A 6,579-nucleotide genomic window follows, 5' to 3' on the forward strand; every position below is an offset into this window, starting at 1 on the left:
GTCTAAGAATCGACAAAGACATAGCAGGGGCATACCACACATGTAATATAATGCACCCTGCCTTCAGGTTGTAAGGCCTGCTGGAGGGAGGACTTACATATATTGCATGCAGTGTTAGGGAACCTGGCACACAGGCTGTGTGCCACGTCGTGTTTTCACTTTTATTTGCGCCAAGACACAGAGCCTGCAATGGCAGTCTGCATGGGTGAGGTAAGGGTCCCTGAGTATGGCACAATACAAGCTGCAGTCCTTGGGGACCCTTGCTGGTACCCAGTTACCAGGTACCAGGGGTACCATTTACTAGGGACTTCCAAAGATATTGCTAATTGGGGAACAATTGCACAGTTTAATTGAAAGAGATCTGGCACTGGGGACATGGACAGCAGAAACCCAGTACACTTTCAGTCAAAATTGCATCAATTACCAGGCAAAAAGTGGGGGTGACCATGTCAAAAAGGGGCACGTTCCTACAACACCATCCCCTTATCCACCAATCACTCAAGCATCTTCAATCTGCCCAGATGTGCAGTGAATTGGCCTAGTGACAGCACACCACACAATATGTGAATTATCTAAAAACACAGACCACACCACCAAATGCAACATAAAATGCTTAAGATAACACACAAGGCACTAATAATATAAAATCCATGCACAAGTTCACAGATATTATTCCTGTAGCCTTCTATAGTCTTGTAAAATGCAGCTCAACTCAGATAACAAATCCAGGACTTGTAAAGTGCAGCAAATCACCAGTGGGGTCTCAAGGCGCTGAATTGCAGGCACAGGGAAAATAAGCGGGTTACCCAGAATCACAGGATGTTGAGCTGACCCTGAGATTTGAACCTTCTTCCCCTAGCTCTGAGGGCAGCAACACAGACTGTTACGCCACACCCTCTCCCCAACACAAACCACAAAGATCTTCTGAGACTGTGCTAGCAGACGAAAAGGGTGTTCTAAATAATGATTATCCATATCTACAAGGCCTTTAAATGCTAATGTAACATTCATCATTACAAGCAGCTAACCCATTATTTTCTTTACCGTCCAGTTGAGTGGTTCACTGGTTCTATTTTCTTTATCTGCCCACTTTTCTGCAGTTAGGTCCTGCCTTAGCTGTCTGTTGTCGAAGACAAATTGTAGAAAATAGTAATACCTACTAAGAGTTTTGGGATAGCCAATTGTTTACCACTGCTCGTCCTTCATGTCAATATGATTTGTTTGTTTCTTCTTCAAAGGCTTTCTTTCTTCCTGTGTTTGTCCCTCCCCTGGAGCAAAGCTTCTTAATCAATGTTTTGACTGGATGATTGTAACCTCCAATGATTATATTCAGGATTTTTTATTTTTCTTTGATCAATCCATGCAAGTGCATATGCTTTCTGCACGCTCCCTCGTGGGTTACTTCTCCACTGAAATTCCCCCTCCCAGCGTGTCTAGTGCTTCTCCTTCTCCTGCCAGTACCACTGAAGCTTTTTGCTATTTTATTTATTTATTTCTCCTTTTCATTTTAATCCCCAACCCCCTCAACACACACACATCCAGATCTTCCACTAGTACCCTTCTGCTGCTGCTGGTCACTCCGCCAACTCCCCTACTACTCTTTCCCACCCTACCTACCTTCCCATCTAGGCTTACCACCTGACTGGTTTCCTACAGGAACCACTGATGTTTGATACCCCAGCTGGTACAAATATAAGCAAAATCATCTAAAGCTGATATTTTAGCCTTTATCTCTACATACTTCAAACATCAAATATAAATAAAAAACACTTTTAAATGTGATCTAGAGCTGTGTTAATGATCCATGACTAATAATTAAAGTAAACAAACACAAGTCATAACACAACCGGAGACATGCAATTTAGTTTACAGTCGTATTTAGTATAGTGTCCAAGCCTTTGCAGACTCTTAAAACAACATTTTTTTTCTCTTGGAAAGGTGGAAATCCTATTCCCATCTCATTAAAAATAAGATTTTTGGTAGGGTCTGGAAGTGGCAATCTACTGTTGTGTTGCTTCTTTCTAAGAAACATGAGTTTTTACACACTTTGGGCCATTTTTATAAGGCCCTGTAGTGCAGGGCGGCACACTAAGTTATGGTGCACCAGGAAAGGGCAGAAACGCACTGTATCTACAAGATACGGCACATTTCTGGCCTCTCCCCTGAGATGACGCACAAATTGCTTCCATGTGCCAGGGCAGGCATACTTGCACCATGGTGCAAGGGTGCCTGCATTGTGAGGATGATTGTTGTTGTGCAGAAAAGGACACCTTCCTACACACAAAAAATCAATAGAGGTGTTTTCCTCCTTGTATGTGTGCTGCAGAGTGCAGCACACATACAAAGAGAAAAAAAAAAACAGGGAGAAATAAAGATATTTCTCTCTGTTGTGTCACTCTTACACCACTCCTGGGCTGGCAGGGGCTTTTGACACATTCCCAGGTTTACAAAACTTTGGAAATTTGGGAATGTGGCAAAATCCGTGGATGTTGTGTAGGAACACCCACCAACACCCATGTAAACACCTCCCTGGCACAAAGCTAAGCAACGCAGCAACTTGTGATGTATTGCCTTACTCCATATCTACAAGGCCTTGAAAAGCCACGTAGGGTGGCTTTGGGTGGCTTGTAGATATTGGTCAGCAGGCTACGCCACTGGTGCGTCACTAAACGTAACTCACCGGCGGCACAGATTGCTTGTAAATATGGGCCTTTGTTTTTTAGGTCGAGCATAGCAGCACACAAGCGCTGCTTTTCTGACGTATTGGTATGTATCTGGGCTTTTAACCACACCCACTGCACGCTCATCACTATCACTCGTTCATAGGCTCACCTTTCAAAAATCCTTTGTTATTATTGGTAAATGCTTTACATTTGTCCCTTCTTGGGGCAGTTTTGTTACCGCCTTGGCCATCGACCCTGTTACATGGATAATTGCAATTTTGTTGATAACTTTGACTGCAAGCTAACTTATTTTTCCTTTTGTGTCTCTCCTTTGCACTCATGGCAGCTGTGGCGCTTTAAATCTGCTTGCTTATGTCAGCTGTTTTACTTTTCATTTTCAGTTTGTGTGGCAAGAAAGGTCCAGTTAAGAATTTGCAATGCTAATAGCTCTAACTGGGGCAAACGCGAGACCCATTGTATTGCAAATGCTTGTTATTTATTGTTTTAAGATTGCAATCTACTATCTTGGTGCAATGAATAAAAACAAAAAAGCAAAATGTCCACAGCTTCATGACACGTGTACGCATGTGTGATGACGCATGCGCACATTTGGGTTGAGAAACATGTTCAACTGAGCGGCATGACACAATACATCTTGCTTTTTCTGTACTTTTTTCCAGCATAGTGAATAACTATTATTAATAGTTTTTTGCCAATACTGAATGGCGTCGGGCTAAAAAGCATTGACAATGCCAATACATATTCATTGGCAAAGCCCAAAGGTAAGACCTGCTGACTTTGCCAGTGCTTGTTTTTGAGGCGCGGCCAAAACATGATTTACAATGAAATGAAACCACAGCCTGTTGATTCGCATGTTAAAAGTGAAGTTCTAATGTGACCACTTCCTCCTGATCCGAGACAAGTTGAAGTGGGCCCTTGCCATGCTGGGCGTGCCGCGGTGCCACTTGGCTTGAGGTCCCCGCGCTCAAATGAGCCCCACTCACATAGCTTAGATTATTCCCCTTGTGTTTCCTGAAGGCTGAGATTGGCCCTCTCTCTTCCTGCATTTTTCTGTCCTTGAATCCTGCAAACCTTCGTAAAAACAATCGACGTTTCCTTAGCTTAAGCACTCTCCATCCTTCGTTTTCTAATGTTCTGCGCATCTGTAGATCAACGGGGGAAGCTCGGCCGACTGCCTCAGACTCTGCCTGGATCCAATGAATCCTTCTCTCCTGCCATGTACAAGGCCAGGCACTGGGCACTGGTGGCTGGAATAGGACAGGGGCTGTCTTGAGGCCCGGGATACTGGTTGTGAGGGTCTGAAATGAAGATAACTGCACAGAGGGATGGATGGGGGAGTAATCTGCCTCTGCAGCCGCCAAGAGGGTTTCTGAAGAGGCACGTTCGAGTTCTACAATCTGCTATCACAACATAACACCACACCATGGGAGAGGTATGTGGCGAGTCCTATTGTTTTAAGTGAGGTGAAATGTTTAGAGGAGTAAATATGGGGAGAAGAACCAGTGTTCTCCCGCGGTGCTTCTGAAATGGAGGGTGGAAATACCTAGACTAGGTACCAGGAGCCGGGGCTGCTTGCTTGAGAGTAGGCCGTCGCTCACTCATTCCAGTGAATAAGCAGTCGGGGCTATTACCAGGGACTTAGCTTGATCAGGAAGGTTGGAAGGGGAGGGTGGGGGCTGAGCTTCAGTTTTCACAACAATCACGCTGGCATATCGTGGTAAAATGCATTATCTGAGAAGCAGAACATGAGGGGAGCTTAGGGGCACTGGAAATGGAGAGCAGTGCGGATTGTTAGCGGTACTTACAACCAGTGCGGCACTTCTCAGAATGCACTTCTGCTTTTCCATTTCAAGCACTGCTTACAGAAAAATAGTTTGTGAAATGCTCAACATTTGTTAAAGTCTGCGAAACAGAGAGTAGAAAATGTGTGCGTGTGTTTTAGTCTGCGTGTGCATGCAAATATCCAAGTGAAATACGACAGACACCTCACCATACCCAACTGAAAGCACCGGTTCCCAGCTATTTAACAGACAATACTTGTACAAAGTGGGTGGGTGTGACCCCCCACACGCACCCCAACCCGCAGCTGCGCCCCTAACTATAACTGTGCGCCATGTTGGATGTTATGCTATTGCTACAGGACCTCATCATTTAGGGAGGAGGTAGGTAGGCCAGCCTCTGGTGTCTTCACTTTTAGGAGAGGCTGCCTCTACCTCCTGCTTGAGGTGGGGGTGCGCTGGATAACTGCCTAGCGGGTGCTAGTACAACTCGCTGCACACCCTTCTTTAGGAGCTGCTGACTGTACCCCATGCTTTAGATGAAAAATAGGTAGTACGACTTCCTCGGTCCCTCGTTTGGTTCGAGGTTCTCTCTTCCTCCTCCGTGAGGTAAGGATGGGGCGAGGGGCAGCACCTGAAGCCTTTGTTTGAGCGAGTCAGCTGGCGCCCTCTGAGGCAGGCCGGCTCCCTAAACCCCTTCTCGGGTGAAAGACGGTCCTAGCCCCCGGGCTGCTTCTCCAGGTGGGGCGGCCTGCACAATAAACATGCCGGAGCCGCACAATGCCGGCGCCCCAGACTCGGTTCCCTCCCAGGGCCACACCTCTGAAGTGGCGCTAATGTAAACCAAACGTTTTATGTAACAAAACCTGGGAGGTGAAGGGGGGAGAGGAGTTCACGAGGGGCCCCAGGGCTATCCAGACATAGTTTACGCCCCCTGGGGCTGAGTTTAGAAAGTTCAGTAAATTAACTGCTAATTGCATCGGTTGACTATCTGAACAATACGTCATGAAATGGCATTGTCCACACGGTTCAGGCTCTGTGGCCAGAGAGGACCTGGATGAAAACGTGATCTTTTGTGCCGCCATCACCAAAGCCTGCAAGGACCACCATGGACAAATATCCTCGCCATAAACAATATGTAGAATCTTTTTAATCACAGCCCAAAAAATGAATTGTTTTGGACTCAAGTGGTAGCTAAGGACGGTACCCAACAGAAAGGCAAATGTTTTAGCTACACGGGAAGGCTGAAAGGATGAACGAGCCACGCTGGGATTTAAACCTGTGCCCTTCGGGCCACACGTAGAGATATCTCATACCTCCACCCTTCGAGATATCGTATCTGAAAGAAGTACCTTCCAAGATTTTTAGGGTATTTATAATAATGACAAACAGCGTACTATTGACAGAATGAGGTGGGGTCTGGGCCTGGTTATAAAGGCCAGGGACTTGATGGATTCTCTAGTGATCTCTGGGCATCGTGCACATTAGAGCGTGCGTTCCCTATTAAAAAGCTCAGGCGGTTAAAGTGCCTACAGCAGAAATTGGTGTGTAAGCAGCAAAACCCAGCGCTCCATCACAGACAGACTACTCCGGGCGTGTGTGCTCTTGCTGCAGAAATCAGCGTATATCTTGCAAGGAAAATAGTTCAGAGGCAAATGCGCCTGCCACAAGGATTGGTGTGTAAATTGTGTGTCTCTGGTTCCAGTTCAAACAGGGCCTGCTTTCGTCATTTTGAAGAAGCGACAAGGGAACAATTGACAGGCCTTCCTTTTAAACGACACTTTAATTAATTTCCCTTCTTTCTACCAGCCTTCTGGGATTTATCTTCCGAAATCCAGTCCTGTAGGAGCCGTACTACTCTCCCTCGACAAAATGCATATTTATCACTGATGTGATCGTTGATTCTCGTGTTGAGTTATGTAGTGTTTTTTTATATTCTGAAGCGCTCTAGCACTTCCAGCAATGCCCATACTATATAAAACGGCATAAATAACTGGCTGAATAGGTGCATAATGACTAATACCTGCACGCCTTTTTCTAAAACACCAAGATATTACTCGGAAAGGGGTGGACAGTATGAAGTGGTTAGCGTTATATTCTTAACCCTGACAACTAAA

This window comes from Pleurodeles waltl, chromosome 6, assembly GCF_031143425.1.
Source record: "Pleurodeles waltl isolate 20211129_DDA chromosome 6, aPleWal1.hap1.20221129, whole genome shotgun sequence".
In the NCBI taxonomy this organism is placed as follows: domain Eukaryota; kingdom Metazoa; phylum Chordata; class Amphibia; order Caudata; family Salamandridae; genus Pleurodeles; species Pleurodeles waltl.